We start from the raw sequence: 26,318 nt of genomic DNA, 5'->3' as shown, positions 1-26,318 counted from the left end.
CTCAAATTAGAGGTAACTGTAGAGTTTAGGTTGGGTTTTGTTTTTTCTTTTTGCCAGTTGTGGGGCTTGAGCTTAGGGCCTAAGCACTGTCGCTGAGCTTCTTTTGCTCAAGACTAGCACTCTACTACTTGAGCCACAGCTCCACTTCTGGCTTTTTCTGTGTATGTGGCACTGAGAAATCGAACCCAGGACTTCCTGCACACTAGGCAAGCATTCTACCACTAGGCCAAACTCCCGGCCCAAAGGATCAAAGATCTTGACATGTTAAAGAACCAAGATTGCCAAACTCATAAATCAGAAATAGCAGCAAGAATTGAGATCTCACAATTCCTACCCAAATGTAATATACACTCTCATGTCTTGTCTCAATTTAGGCAAAAAAAAATGGGTGCTGGGAGAGAGCCAAGTGATCCTGGAATCTGCAACTCTCATTTTAGGTTTCTAGAAGGTAAGATTAAGAGGAATTATTTAGCCTAATTCCAGTAATAATACAGCCCACCACCACTTCCAAACACTGAAGACACTGAGTGAAATCATAACCAATCAAAGATTTGAAGGCGTATTTTAAATTGCCTTGGGGGCATGTTAAGGAAGCTTTGGGGTAGGAAATCTTCATGTCGACAAGCCTATCCTGACAATATTTACTAAGCAATTTTACTTCAAGAAGAAAATTGCTTGTTGTGGATGTTTGTGGATGTTTATGAAATCACACGGAAATCTTTCTTGGTGTTAATGTTTAGCTTTACTATCAATAATGTTAGTTTTATGTAAGTGTCTGACACAGGTTCCACAAATCAGCTTTGCATACCTTCTCCAATGGACAGTTTAAGTCAGAAATCTCATCCTCCCTTTGGGTGACAGAATGAGTCATGCTGTTCCGCTCTTGGACACTAGAGGGCGTTCCACGAGAAGTCATAGATGCCTAGGAAGCTTCCAAGAACAGCTGAAAACCTGACAAAGAAAAACCTGACAAGAAGTAGCTGGATGTGGGCTGCTAGTGGCTCTTGCCTGTCATCCTAGCTGCCCAGGAGGCTGACATCTAAGGACTGTAGTTCGAAGCCAGCCTGAGAACGAAGTCTGTAGTTAACCATCAAAAAGCTGGAAGTAGAATTGTGACTCAAGTGGTAGAACAGTAGCCTTGAGCAAAAGAAGCTCAGAAACAGTGCCCAGGCCCTCAATCCAAGCCCTAAGACTAGGACAAAAAGACCAGAGCAGACTTGACAAGGTATATATATTAAACTTAGTCTTGATCTAGAATAGGATTGACTTTATTACATCCCATCTTCACAACCCTGGAAATTAGGTGTTAAGTGATATGCCCATGATCATGAGTCCAAAAAGAAAAAAAAACATTTTACAACTGACTTCCTTCACATAGCAGTTTCAAAGCAATACAGTTTTTTATGGCTGATTGCCCAAGATCCTTGCTTGCTGAATCCCTTTCGTTAAAACTTTATTACTCCTCGGCCTTGCCCTTCCCTGCACATTGAGTAGATCTACCATCCTGTAAACACACCCCTCTGAATCTTCTTGTTGATTTCATTCCAGCCTCACTTACTGACAACACCCTTCTTCTTCCTCTGTTTTTGACACTAACAGGTTTTATGCCTTGTGTCTTTTATTTATTGCCAGTCCTGGGGCTTGAACTCAGGGCCTGAGCATTGTCCTTGGGCTTTCCTCAAGGCCAGCGCTCTACCACTTGAGCTGAAGCACCACTTCTGGCGTTTTTTAGTGTATGTTGTACCAAGGAATTGAACCCAGGGCTTCGTGCATGCTAGGCAAGCCCTCTACCACTAGGCCACACTCCTGACCCATTCCTCATGTCTTTATTGCCCTTTCCTGAGCTCTGCTCAGATCCTGACTACAGGGCTTTCCTGAGCCATAGGAAGTCCTTGATAAATCCTCTTTATCAGGCACCCCAGATGATTTTGATGAATGAATGAGAACTTCCTTTTGACAGAGAAAAGAAAACAAAAACCTTTCACTGCACACATTCAAACATGTTCACCCTCGAATACAACTCCACCGAATATGATGTGCATTTGTCACTGTTGTTTCCAACCTTTTCTCAAGTTGTCTCAACCTAATTTTCCTTCTCACAGTGGGGGCTCTCAGAGGAAAAACCCTTACCTTCTCTTCTCCCATCCCGTCTTCTGTCTCCCTAGCAGGTGAGCAACTTCTACACACCTCTCTGCCTATGACATAATGTCCCCCCCATCCCTTCCTGACTCAGGTGTAATAGTTCACAGTGAACCCCCTGCCCACATACGGAGGAAGCACTGGGGCCACAGATTGTCAAAGCACCCTGGGAGGGAGGGCTCCCCTCCCTGGGGGATCAGGCACCCCCAGAGCAGGGCCCATGGTGCATGTCCTTCTGTATTTCCTTAGAAGCTTTATTCCAACCTTGACTAGCAAGCTGCACCTGGCCTTATGGGTGCAGAATCTTTGGTTTCCTTGGTTATTTTTTTTTATAGCCCAACTTCAAGAATGGAACTTAATTTACAGTAGGCATTTAATGATTTGTCAAATAAGCAATGAATAAACTCATTTGCAAATTGACTAAGAAAAGGAAACCCTAGGTGAGAGGACACTTGGTTGAATCACTTAATTCGCACAAGCATGGGACCTGTGAAGAGGACCTTTCTGTTAGGGTCCAGTCCCCCAATATTAGGGTCCGTGATCAAAGGAATGAGTCTGACACAAAAGCAGAAGTTAAAGTTTTATTCCGTGCCTAGCATGGAGATTCATACTGACTGGTCATGGCTTTCTCTAAGATGTGAGTGAGAGAGCTGACCCTGCCTAATCTCACAGGCTACTTTTATAGGCCATCAGCCATATGGTTTGGCTTGGCCATACAATGGTGGCCAATGGAATCTCAACATACTTGAGTGACAGCTGGGGCAACCACTGACACCTTTGCTGTTTGAGCTGACCTATCATCTCAGTGGGCTTCTGGCACACTGCTCTGAGGACAAGGAAAGGGGAAGGAGTTTCCTGGCAGGTGAAGGGGGTAGGGTGGGGGAGGAACTCTGGTAACTCCACCTGGTTAAGCTGCTCTTGTAATCTGAGCTCTGTGATCAGGGAATTTACAGCCCCTGGCTTGAGTCAAGTACTCCTTTGTCATGAAGACAGGAAATGCCGATAGAGGATGGAAGAAGGGTCTCAAAGGGGTCTCTATTTTAGGGGAAATCAAGAAAGGGGTTCCTTCACTTTCCAGTCAGCAGTGACAACAGGAGGTCGACCAGGAGTTGATGACCTTCTTACTCCACCAACCCCATTTTCCCTTTGGATCTAAGCTAGTGCAACTCAATAGATGTTTTGGGGGACTGGACAGTGAAGGGTCACACTTGTAATCACAGCTACTCGGGAGTCTAAGATCTGAGGATCATGATTCAAAGCATGTAAAGCAGGAACATCTGTGAGACTCATCTCCAATTTGCTACCCAAAAGCCCAAAGTGAAACTCTGGTTCAAGTGCTAAAGCATCAACCTTGAACACAAACTTTCTTGAGCTCAAACTTTCTTGGGTACCATCTTCCATGAGCTCTGTATCCGGCACCCAACCATTATCCTGTTTAATCTTCTCAACTGTCTAACCTAATTGTCACTATTATTCACATTTTACTACTAAGGACAGAGTTATCCGAGACTGAATAAGGTACCACTTCCAACCCAGGTGCCAGAGCTGAAACTATACCTGGAAATGAGGTCTCCGAGGAGCTAAGTATGGTTACATGAGATTATGGAGGTTGGATTCAACAGGACACAAAAGAACAACACAAGAAAAGACACCAGAGAGCTCCCACCCCAGCCCAGAGGATAGGCTCCCTCAAAGACCCACCTCTGGCATTTTGCTATGGTAGCTGAGTTGACAGGAATAGATTGGGCTTGAGGAATCTTAAGTAATTTAGACAAAGGACACAGCCAGGATTTGAACCCAGGTCTGACTGGTGAATGAATAAGACAATATAGATAAAAATCAGCTGGGTGCCAGTGGTTCATGCCCGCAAACCTAGCTACTCAGGAGGATGAGATCTGAGGATCCAGGTATCTCCAATTAACCACCAGGGAACCAGACATGGCACTGTGGCTCAAAGTCCCACAATGACCCCTCCCTCCAGTATATCTTGGGGTGCCAAATAATAAGCCTTCACTACATGGTTTCTCATATTCTTTTTTTGTGCCAGTCCCAGGACTTGAGCTCAGATTCTGGGTCCCGCCTTCGAGCTTTGTAAAACTAGTGCTCTACCACTTAAGCCTTAGCTCTACTTTTTTTGGGGGGGGGGGTTAATTGTGGATAAGAGTCCACAATTCTTGTCCCAGTTGGCTTGGAACTGCGCTCCTCAGTTGTCACCCTTCTGAGTGGCTAGGATTACAGGCGTGACCCCGTTTATAGTCTTATATACTCAGAAAGTTGCCGCCTGGATTGTGGCTATAGATGAAGTTCTCCTGAGTCCACAGCACAAACCAGAGGCAGGAAAGGAGCCCATTCAAGTCACCAGTGCTGCTGTAAATCCTCCCACCTCTGGTCGTCTGGACTCAAGAGGCCTCAGCCTTTAGCCTCGACCTGTAGAGCCACAGCTTTGTGGAGCTCTACAGATTCAAAAGCCCCACCCCAGTCGGGCCTCCATCCCCCCTCCTGTCTCCCCACAAATCTGGGCTGCGCATGCGCAGCCCTTTACCACATCCCTGCCAATCTGCTTTGATCTCCATCTGAAATGTCCCAAGCACTTGCTTGGCCTCTCTGCCTGAGTTCCAGGAGTTACCAGTGGACAGCACTGCTCAGATCTGTCATTCAGCCTGTTCACCCACGTGGGGTCACCGAGAGTTCTGTGATGTTCTGTTTACCTCCAGTCACTTCCCTTTTTGTCTCTCTAGGCCATGGGGAGAGGCAGGAAGGGCTTATGGCAAAACTGCCAGTCCCTAAGCCTTGGGGCTGCTGGTGTGGCTGGCATTGCTACACCAGCTCAAATTATTGTTGTCAGAGGAGAGCTGACTCAGAAAGCCAGACATGCACCAACTCAGATCCACTCAGCCCAAGCTTCCTGGGTTCAAGCTCCAACACAAGAAGAAAAAAAATTCTGAAGGTGACCCTTGGTTGCCATAGCAAAATGCCAAGGGTGTTGCCTACCCAGAGGGCTTTGTTCTTGGCCTCAGCAGGCCTGTGAATCGTAATTGTGAACCCTCTTTCTTAGGCCTCCAGCATCAATTCTTCCTAAACAGCTCTAAGCCTCTAAGTCTTGTGCTCAAGCTATTTAAAAAAAAAAGAAAAGGAAAGGAAAGAAAGAAAAGAAAAGAAAAGAAAAGAATTATATTAGAGGAACTTAATGAGCCCCATTTGGCTTTTTGTAGAAGAAGAAAAATCTACAGACATTAACCAATGCCCACTATAGAACCGTTTGGTTGGCTGGCACATCTCTTAAATCTAGCCTTTTCCCCTCTTCCACACAACCGTTTCTTTTTGGACAGAAGCTTTTGCAGACACATCCACGCCACATGGCGGTTCATTGTGAAGAAAGAAGGAGTTGAGTGTGTTAGGTGAGAGGGGTGGAAAAGCACTTAGGGGGTTAGAAGGGAACAGCAAGAGTACCTGCACGCTGTGAAGGCCTGGCTGCCTGTGATTGCTCCCAGTCTCTCACAACTGTGCATTCTTTTTTTTTGGCTGGTCATGGGGCCTGAACTCTGGTCCTAAGCACTGTCCCTGAGCTCTTCAGCTCAAGGCTACAGTCCCATTCTACTTAGGCTTTCTGGAGATAAGAATCTCACAGGCTTTTTGTGCCTGGGCTGGCTTTGAACTATGATTTGCCAGATCTCAGCCTCCTGAGTAGCTAGGATCACAAACGTGAGCCACCAACGCTCAGCACACTTGTGCATTCTTTAACTTGCTTCTTACCAGCCAGTCCCAGCAAAGCTGGTAAGCAAGTGAGGGACGGCAAATGACATTTCAGATCCTTGCTCTTTATCATGTAAATGATCATACTCAAACCACTACCACACCACCAACAAAAAAATGAGTAACCCATGTACCAGTGTCTCATGCCAGTAATCCTAGCTACTCAAGAGGCTGAGATCTGAGGATCAAAGTTCAAAACCTTGGGCAGGAAAGTCTATTAGACTCTTCAATTAACCACCAAAAAGCTAGACATGGAGCTATGACATCCATCTTAAGCAAAAAGGAAGCAAGAAAGAAAGGAAGGAAAGAGGGTAGGAAGAAAGGGAGGAAGGAAGGAAGGAAGGAAGGAAGGAAGGAAGGAAGGAAGGAAGGGAGGGAGGGAGGGAGAGAAAGGGTTGGGGGAAAAGGGAAAGAGAGGAAGAGAGAAAGAAAGGATAAAGGGCAGTGCCCAGGCTTTGAGTTTAAGCCCCAGGACAGAAAGAAAGGAAGAGGGAGGAAGAAAGAAAAAGGAAGGAAGGAAAGAAGAGAGAAGAAAAGAAAAGCTAAGCTCAAGTGTTCTTGCAGAAAAAAAGAAAAGGAAAGAAATTATGGCCATCCATTCAGAGTCAAGGATGAGTCTGGGTCTAAGTCGGCTCCATTTCTATGGCCATGTATTCACCCCAGTTCAGGAGTCAGCCTGGGTCAGAGTTGACTCCAGCTGGGAAAGGTTCCCAGCTGTTGCCACTGTTTCCAGCTGTTGCCTGGCACAAGGTCCAATCACAAATCACTGCCCTCTTTCAGGAGTGCCCCAGCAGCCTGGCATGCCTGTGAGCATTCTGGACTTTAGCTAAACTGTCCCAGAGGTCTTTCTAGGTGACAGGAAGAGCTCCCTGCCAGCCTTACTGGCTGTTCTGACTGGACAATGGTCATCTACTTCATGACATTTCCATTCTTAACTAGGACTCAGCCATACCTTTACTCCATGGAGTCAAAATCAAGGCTCCCTGACCCAAAGTCTCGGACCAAATTTGAGACAAGTAAATACCGTCTTTGTAACTGCTCTTAGTGTGTCTAAGGTCAGCGGAAGAGGGAAGTATTGAATTTCATCAGAGGAAACGTTTCCTCCTTGGGTAAACAAGCCATTCTCTCTGAACTAAGTCAGTGTTCCAAAACGTTAGACTGCAGAATTTTCCTTCAGAATCCATGTTGAGCATTCTAGGCTAACGTAGAAAATAAAGGCTCTCAACTCACAGCAAGATGGACTATTTTGTTTTGTCTTCAGAAAAAAAGACTGAGAGATAAAGGAAAAATGTGGAAGTCATAGAAATCATTTTAAAGTTATTATTGTAAAAGATAACTATGTGATCAGAAGGTGTGGAATATTTATTACTGTTGTATGTAACTTCTATTCATCAAAAGTGGATAGAGGGCTGGGATGTAGCTCAGTGACAAAGTGCTTGCCTAGCAAGTGCAATATCCTGGGTTTGATCCTCTGTATAAAAAAAAAAGAAAAGAAAATACAAAAGTAGATAAAGAAAGAAGAATCATTTTTCTGAGTTACCACTCAAATATAGAGTTCATAATGAAAAAAAAAAGTCTCATGGACTCTCTTTCCCAGACTAGCTTTGCACCGTGATCCTAAGATCTCAGCTTCCTGAGTAGCTAGGATTACAGGCATGAGACACCAGTGCTTGGCTCTAAGGTGTGTATAGCATATTTGCTAGTCTTATACATAATATAAACAGAAACTGTGCAACCCTTCCTCAAGGGCTCTTGGAGTTTGGGTCTGAAGGGGCCTTGGCCCTTGTTTCATGGAGATCACACAGAATGGAGAGAAAGCCAAGCTCTGTGCCTGTGCCCACAGTATACTCTGCTGGTAGGACTTTTTTTGCCTTATTCACTAGATGAATTCCTACTTATCCTGTACAACCCAGCAAAAATCTCTCTGAAGCTTCCCTTGATGTACTCAGATAGAATATAATGTTTCTTTTCACATTGCTGTCCCATCTCACCAGACTATGAGTTGTCAGAGTAGTGGTATACTTAATTAAGGAGTGCATTCTGACAGCTGGTATAATATTTGGCTCACAGTAAGTGCTCAGTAAGTATATTTATTATTATTTATAATACACATATGTATGTGTTTATTCCATTAGAACAAAATGCAGAACACAAGTTTTATAGTTATATATTTATTTATTTTTGTGGATTTGGGGGTTTGAACTCAGGGCCCAGGAGCGATCCCTAAGCTTTTCTGCTCAAAGCTAGTATTCTACCACTTTGAACTTCACTTCGGGAGTTTTGGTGGTTAATTGGAGATAAGAGTCCTCACAGACTTTCCTACTTGAGCTGGCTTCGAACCTCAATCCCCAGATCTTAGCCTCCTGAGCAGCTAGGATTAGAGGCACAAGAAACTAGCACCTGGCAAGCACAAAGAAATTATTCAAGGCTGGGGATGTGGCTTAGTGGTAAAATGTTTGCCTAGCATGTATGAAGCCTCAGGTTTGATTCCTCAGTACCACATAAACAGAAAGAGCAGGAAGTGGTGATGTGGCTCAAGTGGTAGAGTGCTAGCCTTGAGTAAAAGAAGCTCGCGGACAGTGCCCAGGCACTAAGTTCAAGCCCTGGGACTTCCATAAAAAGGAAAGAAAAGAAATTATCCAGAGGAACTGCCCATGGATGTATCAAAGTAAGCTTCCAGGGCTTGACTTTTTGGAAAACAAAAACAAAATCACCTAATTTTCTCTATATCCTCACTCATCACTGATCAACATAGAAGATTCTTGTGATCTCAAATGGATATGGAGGTATCTCTCCACCAGCCAACAAACGATCAGTCCTGTAAGAGACTCTAGCTAGCTACCTGAACAACTTCCTCTCCCCACTTCGGACGTCTCTAAGCTCCAATTTGTGCCCTATACTTTTAAGTGACAACCGTAAATTGGGGCTCTTTCAAATCCTTTCTTGATTCCATTAATTTGTGGACAGCAGTTTACAGATCTCAGGGCAACATTCTAGTTTATTAAGCAAATCACATGGACTAAAGGTGAAGGGATACACAAGGCAAAGTATGAGGAAGAGAACCAGAACCTCTGTGCTCTGGCTGGCATTACCTCATTTCAGGAACCTTCTGTCTAAAGCCTGAGTCTGGACCCTGTCCTGCTGGATTATATTTTATGGAGGCTTGATTAAACCATGAATCATTCATGATCCAGTTAACCTTCTCCCTTCTCCCAATTATCTGCAGGATTGGGATGAAAGTCCTATCATGATTGTCTGGATGATTATCCTCCATCTTGAAGCTACTTAGGGACCATCAACCAGCAGCCAACACATTCACTGAGACACCCATGGACAGAACGTGGGTTACGGTGAAAGTTCCAGGAATTTTAGGAGTTGTATGCTAGAAAAGTAAGATCAAAGACCCAATGTGTACTTTGACAATATGGCATGGAAGGGGCTATCTCAGACACTTAGCCCATCTAGGGATGAGTGAGACTTACAGCCTTAGCTCTTTAGATAGAGATACAGATATTAAGCACAGATTTCTTAAGGGAATTGACTCATGGAATTATGGTGGCTGAGAAATCTCACTGCCTGCCTTCTGCAAATGGAGCCACCAGGAAAAAAACCATGTTGTGATTCTATCTGAGCCAAAGGTCTGAGAACCATGGGAGCTGGAGGTGTAAAATCCAACGTGGAGGGCGGGGAGGGGAGGGTTTCTGATTTGAGTTCTAGAATTCCAAGACCTGAGGCTGAAGAAATAACAGTCTTCAACCCAGAAAAGAGCAAATTTCCCTTTACCTTTTCTCTGAACCCCATGGACAGTGTCTGTCCCTGTTGGCTGAAGAGTAGCTTTTCCTTCCTTCAGGCCATTGACTCAAACATAAGTTGATTCCAGAAATAGCCTTTAAGCCCTGCCCAGAAATTCTTTCCCAGCAATCTGGGTATCCTTTAACCCAGTCAAGTTTGCCATCTAAATGAACCTGTAGGCTTGTCCTGAGGCTGAGGCTTCCTGCCTAACCTGAGCAAGGGTACCTGTTCCAGAATAATCAGGTATGGGAGCTGGAGCAAGGCCTCGAAGGACGCCCACATTGCTCTAGGGGTAGGATTTACTGGACCACATTGACTCAGTTCTGGGATTCAAGTGTCTTTCTATCCCTAGTTTGCATGGCTCTGTGGAACTGTCAGATGCAAGTTTCAAATCATACTCAGATCCAATAATCCTTTCCACTCAGAATGCTAGGATTTCACCCTGATGAAGCAAACGCCCAAGGGCTGGCTTCACTCTTCCTGCCTCTGCATTCCCTTTTCCAGCTCAAGCGCTGCTCAGCCTCATCTTGACATTTAAGGCTTCTGGCTGTGCCCGTCTTTCCTCCCTCCTCCTCCCCCTCAGCCATCCCAACAGAGTGAGCTCCCTGTGGATTGTTAAACATCAGACTCATCCTTTGCAAGCAGCAACTCTTCTCTCTTCTTTCCAAGTGACCACACCACTCAGTTTCTTTGAGAGGGCTTTTTTTTTTTTCTCTCAAGAAAATTTCCAATTCTTTTTATGGTTATTCTAAGGATTTTTTTTTTTAAATCAGGGTGAGGACTACTATTTCAATGTTCGGCTGATAAAACTATAATTAAGATGCCTAGTGGCTATTTTATGGCACATCTGTGTTCTTTCATCCACATGAAACCTTTTATTTGGCCTACAAAGGAACTTCACTGGACAACATGACTGTTTGGAAGTAAATAATATTGGTGTGTGGGGAGAGATAAGTGTTTAATGTGCTCTAGCTTATTCTTTTCACTTCTGTGTTACTTTCCTTAAATATTTTCTTTCATAAGAATATAATTTAGGATATTAGAATTACTGCTTGGCTATTTTGTTTGCTTCTTAGCTTTCATTAGATTACTTTTGCCTCTTAGGAGGTCAACAATAGGTTCCAATCTCCATTAATTTCTTCCCTTGCCATGTAAACTACTCAGTGCTAAGTTAGCAACAGGTATGATTTAGAAACTCTGAATGTGAATGGCTTTTTCTCAATGAACTCAAGAATAGCATGTGCTGGGCACAGTGGCTCACGCCTGTAATCCTAGCTACTCAGGACGCTGAGATATGAGGACTGAGGGTCAAAGCTAACCTGTGCACTAAAGACTCTTATCTCCAATTAACCACCAGAAAACCGGAAGTGGTGGCCCTGTGGCTCCAGGGGTAGGGTGGTAGCCTTGAGCTGAAGAGCTCAGAGACAACACTCAGGCCAAGAATTCAAGCCCTGTGGCTGACAAACAACAACAAAAAGAGTAGCATGGTATGGAAAAATGTCTTCTTGCCAAAAAGCTTTCTGAGTTTTCTATTGATTTGAAATCTGAAATAATAAGCTGGGGACATCACTCAAATGGTAGAGTACTTGCCTAGCTTGTACAAGGCCCTTAATTCAATCCCAAACACTGCAAAAAAATTTTTGTTGACTCATCCAGTGATAAATTATATAATTATTGACTATTTGCTATATGCCAGATGCTATTCTAAAGACATGAGCTACATCAGTGAGCAAAAGTAATCTGATGTGCTATGCATAGCAGGGCTTACTGACTATAGGAGGCAATAAACAATAAATATAGTAAGGGACAGGTGGTAAGGGGGAAAATAATAAAGCAAGGTCCTGAGAGTTGAAGCATGCAGGGAGTGGGGTCTGGTTGTCAGAGCCAATGACATTAGACAGAGTGAATGTGTGAGAACCTCACAAGCACACTGGCTTGACTCTGGACAGAATATTGGGCTCTCCCAGGATGTGGGCAAAGGGAGGAGATATTCAGACTTCCATGTCAAAGGTCTCCTCTGGGAACCGCTGAGAAAAGACTGAGGAAACAGGAGTGGAAGCACGTAGCTATTTAGGTGACTGAGGAGTCAACCAGGGCAGAGAAGACGACCGCTTAGACCAAGATGGTAGCCACAAAAGTGTACTACTCTGTGTTGTCTGATGATGGAGATGCATCCAGAGAAATGGGAAATTATCTGTACAGGCATCAGAGTGTACTTAAGCTGCATGACTGTCTATCTAATAGTTATATGGTACTACCATTGTTTAGGTGATCTATTATTGACCAAAATGTTATCATGCAATGCAGACTGTGTTTAGAAGGTAGAGCAATGTCAAATATTTGTTGTTGTTGTGACAAATATCTCCAAGAAGCAATTTAAAGGAGGAAAGTCTCCTTTTGCCTCATGGTTTCTTCCGGAGGTCCCAGGCTTGTGATTGTTTTGGGTGTATCACTGAGGTCCTGCCACAGGGGAAGAGACAAAGACCAGAAATGAAGGGGCAAGATATGTCCAAAGGGCATGCCCCTAGTGACCTTTCAGCCCCACAGCCCACTTCCTCCAACTAGGCTCCATCTTGGTTTTTTTTTTTTTTGCCAGTCCTGGGGCTTGAACTCAGGACCTGAGACTGTCCTTGGGCTTTCTCAGGACTAGAGCTCTACCACTTGATCCTCAGCACCATTTCCAGCTTTTTTCTATGTATGTGGTACTGAGGAATCAAACTCTGGTCTTCATGCATGCTTGGCAAGCATTCTATCCCTAAGCCAAACTCCCGGCCCATAGGCTCCATCTTTTAAAGTCTCTACTCCTTCCCCAAATAGCATCATCAGTGTAGATAGAGTAAGCCTTGAACACATGAGCCCATGGAGTGGGGGGCATTTTTATATTAATCCCGTAACAAGAACTAACCTGATTTCCAACTGTTTAAATATGGATCATGACAGAAAAAGGCAAAGATGACTTCAGAGCTTTTGGTGCAAAGCAATTACAAGGACAGAATTACCATTTAGTTGAGGGAGAAAAGAAAATCTCTGTAGGATGCACAGGCTTGCAAGGAAGTGTGCCGGGGCTAGGGACTGTGAGTCCATTTTGGGGCATTTTAAGTTGGAGATGTCTATTAAATGTCTAAGTGGACAAGCTCACAGGACAATTATAAATACAAATTGGAATTCAAGACAGAAGACTGAGGGCTACAGATATAAATACAGTCTTGGACCTAGAAGAAATTAAAAGGCCATTTAACAAGAAGTACTCATTGGAGGCCTGAGCTCAACCACGAGAAGGCTCTGTACAAAAGACAAGGATATGATGGTGGTTGGTGTCCGTTGAGAGGTCAAGTAAGCACCAAGAATTTGTCATTGTATTGACCCACATGGAAACCATTGGTTCTGTGGAAAGAGGAGTTTCAGTGATGTTGTGGTTGTAAAACTTCTGACTTGACTGAGTTTAAGAGAAGGAATGGGCTGGGAGTTTGGCCTAGTGGTAGATTGCTTGCCTATCATGCACGAAGACTGGGGTTTGATTCCTTGGTACCACATACATAGAAAAGAAAAAAACTGGAGGGGGGGGGCAGGAGTTTGGCCTAATGGTAGGGTGCTTGCCTAGCATGCATGAAGACCTGGGTTCGATTCCTTGGTATCACATATGTAGAAAAAAGCTGGAAGTGGTGCTGAGGCTCAAGTAGTAGAGCTCTAGCCTTGAGAAAGCTCAAGGACAGTGTGTAGGCCCTGAATTCAAGCCCCAGGACTGGCAAAAAAAAAAAAACGAATAGGAAAGAAAAATACTAGAAGTGTGCTATGGCTCAAGTGGCAGTGCTCTAGCCTTGAGAAATTCCAAGGATAGTGCTCAGGCTCTGAGTTCAAGCCTCAGGACTGGTGAGAGAGAGAGAGAGAGAGAGAGAGAGAGAGAGAGAGAGAGAGAGAGAGAGAGAGAGAGAGAGAGAGAGAGAGAGAGAGAGAGAGAGAGGGAGAGAGAGAGAGAGAGGGAGAGAGAGGAAGGAATTGGTGAAGAGTGTAGACAATTCTTACTCTTTTGCTTGGCTGGGGGCTTGAACTTTGGGCCTGGGCGCTGTCCCTGAGCTTTTTTTTTTCAAGGCTAGCACTCTACCACTTTAGCTGGAGTGCCACTTCTGGCTTTTCCCAAATATTTTACCAGAGATAAGAACCAATGGACTTTCCTTCCTTCCTGGGCCAGCTTTGAGCTGTAAGCCTCAGATGACAGCCTCTTCAGTAGCTAGAATTACAGGCATGAGCTGCTGGTGTCTCTAGACAATTATTTTAAGATGTTTAGAGGAGAAAAATGGGGCAAGAAACAGGTACTGGTGGCTCACTATGTAACCATGAGACTCAGTCTCCAAAATAACTATCAAAAAATAGGGCTGAAGCCAGTGAGGTGGCTCACACCTATAATCCTAGCTACTCAGGAGGCTGAGATCTGAGGATCAAGGTTCAAAGCCAGCTCAAAAGGACTTGAGACTCTTATCTCCAATTAGCCTCTAGAAAATGGGAAGTAGGGCTTGGCTCAAGGGTATAGGGTGGTAGCACTGAATTGAAGAGCTCAGGGACAGTAGCCAGGCCAAGTTCAAGCCGCATGACCCACCAAAAAAGGGTTGAAGGTGTGGTTCAAATGGTAGAGCATCAGTAAGCACAAGACCTAGAATTAAAAGCATGAGACAAGCTAGCTAGCTAAATAAATGGAGTAGAGACATTTTATTCCTGAGACTGAGAAGAATAATATCATTTAAACTGGATATGACAGTGGCTCACACCTGTAATCCCAGGTGTTCAAGAGGCTGAGATCTGAGGATCATGGTTCAGAGCTAGCTTGGGAAGGCAAATACATGAGACAGGGTAACTAGCAAAAGTTAGAAGTGGAGGCTTAGTCAGAGTGCCAGCTAAAGAAGTGCAAGATCCAGAGTTCAAACTTCAATACCAGGGGAAAAAAAGATGATGCAATAGTGTACAGTAAAAGGGACAATCAAATAATTTAGTAAAGAGGCTTCCCCACAGTGAGAAACAGAGAGACAGAGATATGAGCACAGGTTTTTGATTGGAGGCATCTATCCATTTTCTTATGTATTATTTCTCGTGCCAGTACTGAGGATGGCCTGGACCCTGGCCTTTCAGTTTTTTTTCATCCCAAGGTTGATTCTCTGACATTCGAGCCACAGCTCTACTTCTGGCTTTTTGGTGGTTCGTTGGCCATGCGTCTCCTAGACTTCCTATCCAGGCTGGCTTCGACCAGCAATCCTCAGATCTCAGCTTCTTGAGTAGCAAGGATGACACGGATGAGGCACTGCTGCTGGACTCAGTTTAATTTCCTTCATTTGCCGTGAAGGGAATACTTAGTTCAAGACTGTCGATATGGAAACAGTTGCTCACCTGGATAGCAACCTGAAGTTTACCAGTTTACGAGTCCATTTTAGGAGGTAGAGATTGTTTTTCTTCTCCTTTTGGTTGGTTAAGTCAAGGACACAAGTTTCAGTGTTCGCACACTGTTTCTAACTATAGCAGTCTAGCAATCTCCCTTCCTCTTTGGCCTTCACGGGAAGTTACCCCACACACTGTACCCAATTCTGTTTCCTCTACTGTACTCTCAGCCAGCTCATTTCCACTCTAATGCCCTTCAGTATCCTCTGCTGTAAAGAAGGGAGACAATAATCCCTCTCCTACTTTCAGGCCTCAGAGTTCACCAAATCTAAGAATGGGAGATGATTTAAATCACCTCCCAAAAAGGGAAGGAAAGTAGGAGGCAGCACGGAACGGAGATGAGAGGGCAAATTCTTTGCTGTTGGCCTAGGCTGAGATGTTTAGATATTTTGAGATGATTAGATGTGAGAATCAAAATAAGGTAAAGAACCAGGGCACTGGAGGCTCGCCAGGTGTCTATAAAAAAATAATCAGCAAGCGGAGACAGTGGCTCACGCCTGTAATCCTAGCTACTCAGGAGGCTGAGATCTGAGGGCTGAGGTTCAAAGCCAGCTCAGCGCAGGCACTAAAGACTGTGAGACTCTCTACTTTTTTTTTTTTTTTGCCAGGCCTCGGGCTTGAACTCAGGGCCTGGGCACTGTCCTTGGGCTTTCCTCAAGGCTAGAGCTCTACCACTAGAGACACAGCACCACGTCTGGCTTTTTCTATGTGTGTGGTACCAAGGAATTGAACCCGGGGCTTCATGCATGCAAGCACTCTAACCACTAGGCTAAACTCCCAGCCCCAAGACTGTAAGACTCTTATCTCCAATTAACCACTAGAAAACTGGAAGTGGCACTGTAGCTCAAGGGGTAGGGTGGTAGCCTTGAGATGAAGAGCTCAGGGACATAGGCCTCAAAGTTCAAGCCCTAGGATCAACAAGGAAACCAGCAAAAAGCAGGGCTGGAGGCATGGCTCAAATGGTAGAGTACTAGTGAAGTAAGCAAAAGGTCCAGAGTTCAAAACACAGTACTACTTAATAAATAGGGAAATTTAGTCAAAGCAGTCCATCTATAGAATTCATGCCTCTGTAAACTATGGAGGCACTCCATAGTTTGTATTAGCATTGCTATTGCCAAAATAAAGGTCTTTTCACACTTATAAAAACTGGACATAATTATCATAATTGCTTCCTGAGCAATATCTATGTCATTAGGCACTTGGCAAAGATCTTTGCACAGACTTCTTTCATAATAACCTGAGATTTGTATTACTGTTCCCAAATCAGAGACAGAGAGAAACTAGAAGCCTGGCTTAAGAGATGGAGTTTTAGCCCTGACCTAAAAACCCGAGTGAAAGCTTGAGGCCCTGCCTTTAAGACAAGAACTGGCAAAAGTAAATAAAAATAAAATAAAATTAGTCCAGAGAGAGAGGGTGGGAGAGAGAAAGAGAGAGAACTTAAACCTTTCCACATCACAACTTTCAGACAAATATATTCTGTATCATTTGTGGGTTGTTAGATGCTTTCCTCATGGCTATTTATTGATGTATAAAGAATTAATCACAATATTTTTCCTAGACTCCCAAGTGCATTTGGGGCCAATTTGTAAAGTTTGATTTCTGTACCATTTGTCAAAACTGTTTACAGATTATTGGGATTTACGTTGCATCTCACATGTCAGACTGTCTACTATGTGATGGAAAAAGAATACAAAACCATTCAGCTAAGGATCTCTGGTTCTTCTCTAGTAGGAAAGTCAATTATTCATTTATTCATCAATAAGTATTTCTGAGAGTTTTCCAGCATGCTAAGTGCTGTGGCTTAGGTGAGTATAAATCAACATTGAATTATAATACTTAGGAAAAAAAAAAGCAAGCAAGCAAGCACAAATTACAGTCCAGGCAGAATAAGACTAGCCTTAAGACTTTAATTTCCAATTGTCCAACAAAAAGCTGGAAATGGAGCCATGGATCGGGGTAGAATACCAGCCTTGAGGGAAAAAGGTAAGGGACCACAGCCAGGTCCTGAGTTCAAGTGTCAGCGGGCACGTGTATGCGCGCACATGCACCCCTCCCCACCTTTGCCTGGGACATGTTTGGACAGTGGTCTTCCTATGCTATCCATGCCTTAGCTGGGAGTACTGGTATATACATCACATCCAATGAATCTATGACTCACTAGAGCTGTTTAGTGCAGCCACCTAAATGCCATGTGAGTTTCAGCTAGTTATGGACACTGAGACTCATAGTCTCATAGGGCTACTGAGAAACCTAAAAGTGGTCACCAGTATTTAGACTGGTGCTGGGTGTGAGTTGGGGCAGCACCAGGGAAGCACTACTGATGTTATTATTCTGACTCAGACATACTGAGTGCTGGGATGGTTGCCGCTTCTGCTTCCTGCCTTTAACAACTCAGCAGAGGAGAGTGAGTGTGCTGTACATCTTTGAGCAGTTTCTTGGTGGAAGCCTTGTCTTCCCCCTCTCATACCTGTCACACCCCTCTCTGCATATGTTAATTTTGAGTCTATTATCAGATCCATAACTATCCCATTGTTTTGTTGGGGGAGGGGTGGTTGACAAGTTTTTCTGTTTTCACTTTTGTTTATATATCCTAAACTAGGAAACTTTTTTCCATTACTTTTCAGTAGTAAGGTGCTTTTTGTTTATTTTTTGGTTGGTTGTGGGGCTTTAACTTGGGCGTGGGCACTGTCCTTGGACACTTGCTTAAGGCTAGGGCCCTGCCACTACACTATTTCCACAGCACCACTTCCAGCTTTTTCTGTCTATGTGGTACCAAGGAACCGAACCCAGAGCTTCGCGTATGCTAAGTGAGCACTCTACCACTAGGCCAAACTCCAGGCCTTTCCAACGTTTTTTTTTTGTTTTGTCTTAAATTTTACTTTACTGTACAGATGATGTACAGAGAGGTTATAGTTACATAAGTAAGGTAGTAAGTACATTTCTTTTCATTTTTAATTGTATTTTATTGTCAGAGTAACATAGAGAGAGGGGTTACAGTTACATTTATCAGGTAGTGGATACATTACTTCTTCAACATTGATACCCCTTCCCATGTTTTTTTCCCAATTTCCCTCCCCCCATAAAAGTTGTAATTTAACATGGTCTTTGTGTTCCCGACATGGCAGGAAGCCTTATCTCTCCCATAATGCTCATGACCACCTAGTGACGGAATGCACATGAGTTACCATTCACATCTAACAGAAGGACCAAGGCCTTCCAACCTTTTGTTGATTAATTGGAGACAAGTCTCATGGGCTCTTCTGCCTGGGTTGGTTTTGAACCTCAATCCTCAAATCTCTGTGTGTGTGTGTGGGGGGGGGACAGGGGCATGGGGCTTGAACTCAAGGTTACCATCCTACCCCTAGAGCCACAGCTCCACTTCCCCTTTTCTAGTGATAAACTGGAGATAAAAGTTTCACAGTTTTTAGTGCCTGGCTGGCTTTGAATGGAGATCCTCAGATCTCAGCCTCCTGAGTAGCTAGGATTACAGACATGAGCCACAGGCTGGATTAATCCTCAGATCTCTTGAGCATGAGCCACTGGCATCCAGCTTGTAACGTACATATTTTTGTATACATGCATAAACATTCTTGACATATATAACTTTGTTAAAGTCTAAATCTGCAGATATGGGGTTGCCTTTCAAAAAGAATATACATAGTTAATAAAAAAAATTCAATACTGGGTGCTCAAATCTCATGCTTGTAATCCTAGCTCCTCAGGATATCCAAGAAAGATGTGAATTGCCAAATCCAGGTCCCAGCACTAGCATACACACACAAAACTTTCCACATTGTCTTTCCTTATTTCCTTTCTTTTCTCTCATTGTCAGGCCTCCTTCCTTAGCCCGAGCTCAGCTGGGGTCACAGGCTTGAACAGCAAGCACCACTAGATATATTGGTTTTCTGAATGACCATTTTTTTTTCTCAATTTGTATTCATCGCTATTTTTGTTTTACCCCTAATCTAGAATCATTCTAAAACCCAAGGAAGATTTGTTTTAAGTGAAGTACATGAGCTATTTTTTACAAACAGCAAAGCATTCTAAACTGTATGTTTTCAATCAAGATATCTTATCACAAGTTAATGGATTTAAAACTGCTGTAGCCTCCCAGATCAGCAAACCTGAGACTGTAATTAGATCACTTGCCACACACACACACACACACACACACACACACACACACACACACGGGGTGCCCACGCACTTCCTTCTTGGCAGGGCACACGTTATTAGAGAGGCAGCAGGAAGGAAGATTAGGGAGGGAAAGGGAGAATGCAAGAGGAGAGAATGGGCTCCAAATGCTGGGTCAGCTTGGAAAAGCAGATGTGTACTCTGGACTCTCTCTGCTCACACACTCCCAGTCCAAGCTGTTTTTCTCTACTTCCAGTGTCTGATAAGTAGGTGCCCATCACCTAAGGGTCTGTCACTTCCTTTCTGGAACCTTCCTAACAATTTAGAGAACATGCGTTATGTTTGGCACCAGAGGCTCCTGTGATCCGGAGGCTGAGTGTTAAAGATGAAGGTGGAAAACCATTCCAGCCAGAAAAGTTCGTGAAACTCTTATCTCCAAATTAACCAGCAAAAAAATGGAAGTAGATGGCACACAGGCCCTGAGTTCACGCTGCAGTAAGAGCATGAGCGCGCGCACAGCCCAACACAACACTTTCTTTATAAAGCCTTGTGACAAGGCCTCACACCTTCTGGGACTCATTGAGCAGGGGCTGCCATATGTGCCGACAGGGAGATTTCTTGTGGAAGAGACAAGAGATCTGCCTGGCTTCCCAGCAATAATCGTGGGGCTCAGATGAGAGGGGAAGGCTGGAGTACCGGGCAGGCTCACTCGTTTTCTTTGAAACAGATCACTGCAGACATCCTGGCTGGCGCTGACTCAGTTTCTTACCCCTGTTTCTTTTCACCCGGGGCCAAAAGACTGCAAAGGAAGCTCGAGTCTTCTGATGGGAATTCAACCGCGTTGGAAAACATCTCTTCCCGCACAGCTCTCTCCTCTGCCTGCTTCGTGAGAAAGGCGTTTGGTGTGAAAAGGAATGGAGTGCGTCTGGGTGGAGGGTCGGGTCGGATTTTCGACAAAAACCGAATTCCACTGCGCCCTACTACTGCCTCAACTCGTGCGGGACCCCGGTCCGCAGGACGCGCTTTCGTCCCGGCGCTGGAAGGCGCTTCCTTGACTTTCCACGCATCCCTCCCACCCCGCCCCAATCCTTAAGACCAGGCTCCCATTCCACGCAGCCCCAGACTCCTGCGGGCAGCCCGGGGCTCTCGGACCCAGCTCGACCCCGACAGGCCACGGACGGCTGGGCCCGGGGCCCGACCCCGGCACGCTCGCGCTCACAGTAACCGCTTCGCTCCCGGAGATTTCGGGACGCCCGGTGCACCTGCTCCGCGTCCGGGCGGCGTTCCGCCCTCGGCTCCCCGCTGCCGCGTCGCCACCCCCGGCATCCCCACCCCGGCCCCGGGACCCCCGAGGGCGCGGCCGCGCCCGCCCCGCCGGGGCTCGCCGTCACATGGGGGCCCCGGCCCGCCCCATTGGCTACGGCCGGGCCAGTGGCGGCGCTCGCAGGCGGCGGTTGGTCCCGGAGCGGCGGCGCCGGCTCGGGCTCGGAGTCCATGTTCCGCTTTGTCTGACTCCCCTCGTTACAGCGTCATGTGCTGCTGCTCCCGCCGCCGCCGCCGCCGCTGCCGCCGCCCGTGGTGCCCCGGCTCCTCCGCCGCGCTCCGAGGTGGCCGCCGCGGGCGGGGCCGCGGGAACCGGGCCCAGGGCCCCGCGCGCCCTCGCCGCCCGCCGCGGGTGATGCCGCCACCCCCCGCCTCGGCCTAAGCCCCGGCTCGGCGGCCGAGCCGACCCCAAGGTGGGTGCGCGCCCCTCCCGGCCGGCTCGGGGCCGGGGGCGGCGGGGCCGGGGCGCAGGTGGAGCCGCGCCCGGAACGCGCCATCCCGGCGCCCGCGGCCTGCCCTGCTGCACGCCGCGCGCGCGCGCCGGGGGCTCGGGGAGGGCGGCGGGGGGCCGCGGGCGGGCCCGACTCCGGGCCGGGACTCGATGTCGCCTTCGGGGTCCGAGTAGCGACGGCCGAGGTCCCCGGGGGCGAGCGCGCCCCGCCCGGCCCTCTCTCGCTCAGCCCGAGAGGGGCGGGGAGAGCGGTCCCGGCCACCCCGGCTTTCCCGGAGGTGGTGCGGGGCGTCCGGCCTGGGTGGCTCGGGGCCCGGAAGATGAGCCCCGGAACTTGCCCGGACCGCCTCCCCCGAGCAGGGGCCCCGTGCCGGGCGGGCGGCGCTCGGAGCGCGCGGAGCCCTCGGGCAGGGGCCGGGGCCGGGACCGGGACCGAGGCGGGGGCGGGACGGGAGGCCGCGCTCCGCCCCCCCTCCGCGCCCGGGGCGGGGCCGGGGCCGCAGGTGCACCCGGGCGCCGCGGGCCATCTCCGGGTTGGGTACCGGTATAATCCGCTTCCAGCTTGTTTGGAAGCGTGGGCTCTTGGGAGCGGGGCTTGCGCTTTGGGTCCGGTGCGGGGGCTCGGGAAGGAGGCCGGCCGGGTGGCGGCGTGCTTTCCCGGAGCGCCGCGCCCCCGCTCGCCGGAGGGCCCATGGGGGCCGGCCCCGCTCCGGCCCCCTGTGATCGGGGGTGTCCCTAGCCAGAGAGAGAAATGAGAGTTGTTTCTGTTTGATTTTTCTTTTAAGCCATCCGCAGTGAAGAAGAATTGCCACAGGTCGAGGGGAGGAGAGGTAGGTCCCTGCCGGGAGGGGGGTCCCGGGGCCCGCAGGTGGGGGCGTGTGGTGGACCCGACTTAAGGTTTGTGGGAAGAGGCCGGAGTGACCGAGGTAAGCCGGAGGAGCCAGCCGAGGAGATGGGGACGGCCGCGGGGGCATTGGAGCCCACGGAAGGCTCTAACCCGGGCCATTCGGGCCCTCTCCTGGGCGCCTGATACTTTCAAAGATTTCCTCTCCTTTGACTTTGGAAAGGTTTTGGTTTAAAATTTTTTTTTATTCCCCCCCCCCTTTTTTTTTTAAAGAAAGCTGTGAAGAGATTTCTTTGGAGGAGATTTCAGAAGAGCTAATTTCTGGAAACTTTTCCTTGGCAGCTTCCACAAGAAAATTCCATCAGGCAGCATTTATTGAGCAGCTAGTCAAGTCTCCTGTGCTGGCTGGGTTGTTGGAGGAGCCTAGGCAAGACCGGGGATTCCCGTCCGCAGGTCCGCAGTGATGGTGAGGGCGGAGGGGGGGTAAGAATGAGAGTGGGGCAGACCTCTTTCCCCAAAGCTTCCGAGCCTCTGTCCTCCCACAGCCCTGCGGGTCGAACCCCGCACCACGAGGGGGTGGACGGGGGTTTCCAGACGGCATTTGTTTTTACAGTTCACTTACTGACCCAGCACGTTGTGTCAGCTAGGACAGGGTGAGAGTCCTCCGTCTAAACACCAACGGTGTAAACCCCGTTAAAGATCTAAGTGTGACACAGAGAGGAATTTTAAGAGTAAGATGAGATAGTTAAAAGAAGTTGACTTGGCTTCTTCCTGATCTTGAGAGAACCCTTCACTAAATGGCTAGGTAGCTGTGGAGCTGGACCAGAAAGTTCCAAATTTATTTATACAACTGAGTGTTTCACCTTAGATTTGTCCAGCTATTTTTCCTTTCTTTCTCTTTGAGGGTGTGTGTTCGTGGACTTTGTTGTTGATTAAAACTTAACAGATTATCGGGTTGGAGAGGAAACTGTCCTCAGATGACCCCATTCCCTTCCCTCCCCCTCCATAGCCATGTGGAGAGCTGTATGATGCAACAATGTATTGAGCCATATCTGTATCTTTGCTCCTGGCCTTTTTTTCTTTTCTTCTTCTTTCCAGCATTTAAAAGAATTGGTCACTATGTAACTTTCTTGAAAAATTACTAGTAAGTTGTACATTGCATAGAGATCTTTTATGAATTTCTTTGGAAAATTCTGGTGTGTCTCTTCATGTTCTAACACTAGAAATGTTCAGTACCCGTGGGTGTTTTTGTTCTGTTTTGTTTTTGTGCCATAGTAGAGCTTGAACTGAAGGCCTTGCCCTCTTCCTCAGCTTTTTCATTCAAGGCAAGTTTTATTACTGCTTGAACCACACTTCCACTTCCAGCTTTTTTTTTTTTGCTGGTTAGTTGGGAACGAGAGACCCTTGATTTGTATGCTCAGAGAAAGCTTCAAACTGAGATTCCCCAGAGTTCAGCCTCCTGAGTAGCTAGGAATACAGGCGTGAGCCACCAGTACCTGGCGTGACATACAGATGTTTTTGGAAATTAAACTTTCCCAGTACTGTAGGTAGATTGACACTGGCCATGTAAAAGTCAGTCATGTCAGAAGTTTGTATTCCTGTGGTCACATGTGTTTTGACATGGTAGTTTGGAAGGGACTTAGCTTCTTTGTGACTGGAGCTAGTGTTCGGTATTCTAAGAAATGTCAGGTTAGTATTTACAGGGAACTGGGAGAATGTATTCTAGGACCTTACAGGAGCCAAGCAAGGAGAAGATTCTTGTCCTCAGAGAGCAGATGAGACAGGCACATAGGAAGACTCCCTCAGAATGAACAGTTTACAGATGCCAAGGAATTTTGGGTGTTTAGAGCTAAGTGAAAGTATGTTGGGGGAGGGTTGAGAGCCTGACAGTGGTTCGACTGTGGGGACCATTGGAAAGAGAAAAGGAGCACACAGTGGGGAAAGCTTTGAGGGGTGTCATAGGTTAAGCTCAATAAAGAGGTTTTCCTAGCTGGAACAGAATACTTGTTACTGGAGAAATTGACCACAGTTAGTAATGATATTAATCAGTTCCCTCAAGACTCTGTGTGTGTGTGTGTGCGCATGTGTGTGACATTCTGAGAAGTGAAGTTACCTTTCAAAGAAGAACTTGAGCTCTGTGCTGGATCATGGTTGTAGTCCAAGCTACTCAGGTGGCTGAGATCTTCAGATCCAGGTTCAAATATCGGAGGGGACCAATACAGTTAGAGGGATCAACTTTTTTTTTTTTTTTTTTTGCCAGTCCTGGGCTTGAGCTCAGGGCCTGAGCACTGTCCTTGGACTTTCTCAAGGCTAGAGCTCTACCACTTGAGCCTCAGCACCACTTCTGGCTTTTTTCTATGTATGTGGTACTGAGGAATCGAACCCAGGTCTTCATGCATGCTAGGCAAGCACTTTAACCACTAGGCCAAACTCCCGGCCCCAAGGGGATCAACTCTTGAATTTTATAGATGAGAATAACCCGACACAGAAAGGAGGTAAAAGGATGTAATGAGGAGTACTCATATAGCTACAAGGCAGGCCTTAGAATCTCTCCATCTTGAACTCCTAGGCTGAGAGAGGGAAGACTTCTCTGCCTGGAGGTGTGGAAACAGTGAGGTCCCTTGGGTCTTATTTACATAATTGGACCAAAAGAAGAGGCACACAGTGGAATTTCTAGGCTTACAGACTACAGGAAGTGCCCTGGATTATGACATACCTAGCCAGTAGGGATTTGCTCCAGGGAAACAACACTAATATGTGTTAGTCATCACAAGAGTGTGGGTAGTTTTCTTTGCAGACAAATAGGTTGAGTCTGCCCTAGGCTGGTGTTTATTGAGAAAATCCCAGGAAGGGCTCTGAACATAATTTTACAGTGCTGTTTCAGCTTAGCCATTGCTGATAAAAAGGACACCAACTTATTGTTGCTACATTGCATTTTTTTTAAAGAAAAAAAAAGCTGGAAAACAGTGTTCTTTGATTTTGCACTGGGCAGTGTGGAAAGTGATGAGTCTCCTTAGGAGATATGCTGATGTAATACAGTTGAGAGTTTGGACATGGCCCTAGGATGTGAGTTTTATGAAGACAGGGGCCTTGCTGTACCTATTTCTCTGCTTAAAAAAAACAACAATAAACAAACCCAAAAAACAAACAAAAGAGAACATTTCTAGTCTTGGAAAAACACAGTAGAGGTCATGAAAGCCTCTGAATCTGCTAGAATAAGCACCTAAGAAGTCTTTATTTCTCCGCGGTCCCAGTCAACCTGAGTGTAGTTTGGTTGCCTGCCGTTTTGTCTCCTTACTCCTCTACTCTGACGATGGTAGGGACACTTGTAATTTTTTTGGTGCCAGTACTGGGACCTGAACTTAGGACCTGGTGCTCGCCCTTGGCTTCTTCATTCAAGGCTGGTGCTCTACCCTCTGAGCCACAGCTCCACTTCCATGGCAGGGGTGCTTTTGTCCTGCTCTCCACTCACTTCCTATAGTGTCACACCTATAGAAGTCCTTCATTAGTTCTTCACTGCCAAAAGGAATGAATGAGGAGGTTTACCTCAGATCTTTGTAAGCTGTGAGTTCAGGATGAATGCCAAGAAATGCCAGCTCTTCTAAACCCTGGAATACTTTAAAAAGTGTTGAGGGCTTTCCTTGTGTCTAATGGATCAGAATCAGGGGGTGGGTTCAGTTTGATAAATGTCTTTCCTGACCCCAAGTGATTCAGACTCAGAGCCAAGGCTGAGAACCTGCCTCTCACCTAAGTCGGACACAAAGGTTGCATACTGCTGAAGACACCTTTGGAAAGGCGTTGAGACATTTGTGACTGACAGTCCCTCCGTGGGTTATTAGGACCAGTGAGCATGAAGGAGACGTCAAACTCCTTAAAAGGTGATGATCAAGACTGCACAGTGGGGCCTGGGGGACCCCGTGTCTGCTGGCATAGATTCCCGCACGGGAGGGCAACCCACCCTCTGCTTGAGCGGCTTTCTTCACAGTGGACCGTGACAGCAGTTTCACCAGCCAAGGAAAAAGGAGAACAATAAATACACGCAGCATGTGTTTCAGTTTCAATATCAGTGTCAGCTTTGCTTAATTTCAAGAGTTTTTTTTGTTGTTTTTCTTTTCTTTTTGTTTTTAACTGCCCTTTCTACTTGGGATTTATTTAGTTACTTTTTTCTTTTTGTGGTCGGATGGTGTGATAGTTTGCTTCTGGGTGCCATTCATTTTCTGGTGAGCTGGTTGGGTTTTTGTCGTTTTTGTTTTCACCTAAGGTCTTGCTGCCTAGCTGTGGCTGGCTCTGAACTCCAGATTTAGTTTCCCAGGTGCTTGAATGACAGCTGTGCACCGCCATGCCTGGCTCTTGGTCGGGTTTTACATTGGTAATTTAATTAATGAATTTATTTTGTCAATCATGGGACTTGAACTCTGGGCCTGGGCGCTGAAGAGCTGAAGAGCTCAGGGCCATTGC

General features: G+C 46.5%; 1 protein-coding gene across 5 annotated transcripts in view; it reads left to right on the top strand.

Annotated features, from left to right (window-relative positions):
• The first annotated feature begins 20,806 nt into the window (after nucleotides 1-20,806).
• The window catches only part of Lrrc8d (leucine rich repeat containing 8 VRAC subunit D), a 93,590-nt gene continuing 88,078 nt past the window's right edge, over nucleotides 20,807-26,318 (top strand). For 2 of the 5 annotated variants that reach the window (XM_090334125.1, XM_090334122.1), the window contains exon 1: nucleotides 21,564-21,846. The gene's annotated coding sequence lies outside the window, so the exon portion shown is untranslated. Of the gene's footprint in view, nucleotides 20,979-21,563; nucleotides 21,847-26,318 lie in introns of those variants that run through there. The other 3 variants (XM_090334123.1, XM_090334127.1, XM_090334126.1) reach the window with 3 other exon arrangements.

The sequence above is a fragment of the Megascapheus bottae genome, chromosome 6 (assembly GCF_031878675.1).
Source record: "Megascapheus bottae isolate mThoBot1 chromosome 6, mThoBot2.hap1, whole genome shotgun sequence".
NCBI classification, from domain to species: domain Eukaryota; kingdom Metazoa; phylum Chordata; class Mammalia; order Rodentia; family Geomyidae; genus Megascapheus; species Megascapheus bottae.
Note: the sequence above shows the minus strand (reverse complement) of the source record. Positions and strands in the feature narration are given on the sequence as shown.